Below are 914 nucleotides of genomic sequence, written 5' to 3' on the forward strand. Positions count from 1 at the left end.
TTATACATTAGCAGTCCTGCACTTGTTGCTTGTTTTTTCTTCAACAGTTCCAGACTTTTGAATTAATTATTTAAAAAGTGTAAATTAAAAGAAAATATACTTTCTTGGTGAGAATTGTATTATTTTGATTTCATTTGAATACCCTAACCATAAAAAATTTACTGAGTCACCCAATCATAAATTGTTATATTGGTCATTTTGTGAATTTTGCACTTCAATGTTTAATTGGTCTTTCAAATGTTTAAACTGACACTAAAAGTTAATTTACAGCACACTAGACTATGAATTGGTTTGGTATTTTTTTTTTTAATACGCTTGGTTTTATGTTTGACAAATAAAGAAAAAATCACATGTTTGTATTTATAATTTTGAGAAATTAGGAGTGTTTTATTTTAAAAGTATTAAAGAAAGAATTTTTTAAATTTAACTTGTGTTTATCAAAATTAAAAAGTTTAATATAATTTTTATATTAAAAATATTCAAATTACTGAATACAATATTAGTCTCTGTCTTTTTATCTCAATTTTATTATCTAAAAAGATACACTATTTTAAAATTTTGTTGATAGATATCTTTTTAAACATCCAAAATCAGAGACATCATTAACAAAAAAAAAGTGAGAAATTTAATTTTCCAATAATAATAAATGTATAAAGAGTTTTCGTTAAAAAGTGTATTAAGAAAAAAAATTATAAAATTGTTACATTGCAAGCATAGAAAGAAACTGCATAATAAGTACTTTATAGTGAGAAAACAAACCTCCGATTCGAGTAGTAGTTTGGATCAAGCTTTGATGAGTCGTTGTTTGACCTTTATAAGAATATAGAACAAACAAGAAGCTGTAATATGCTCTGATTGATGCAAACGGAGGCTTTTCTACTCTCTATCTTAATCTTATTTTTTTTTTTTTTTTT

The 914-nt window shown here is 23.7% G+C and overlaps 1 protein-coding gene across 4 annotated transcripts in view; it reads right to left on the reverse strand.

The window, feature by feature from the left end:
* LOC107624875 overlaps positions 1 to 914 on the reverse strand; it is a 21,408-nt gene extending 20,494 nt beyond the window's left edge. For 2 of the 4 annotated variants that reach the window (XM_016327348.1, XM_016327346.1), the window contains exon 1: positions 760 to 914. The gene's annotated coding sequence lies outside the window, so the exon portion shown is untranslated. The remainder of the gene's footprint in view (positions 1 to 759) is intronic. The other 2 variants (XM_021115405.1, XM_021115406.1) reach the window with 1 other exon arrangement.

This window comes from Arachis ipaensis, chromosome B02 (assembly GCF_000816755.2).
Source record: "Arachis ipaensis cultivar K30076 chromosome B02, Araip1.1, whole genome shotgun sequence".
Taxonomy (NCBI): domain Eukaryota; kingdom Viridiplantae; phylum Streptophyta; class Magnoliopsida; order Fabales; family Fabaceae; genus Arachis; species Arachis ipaensis.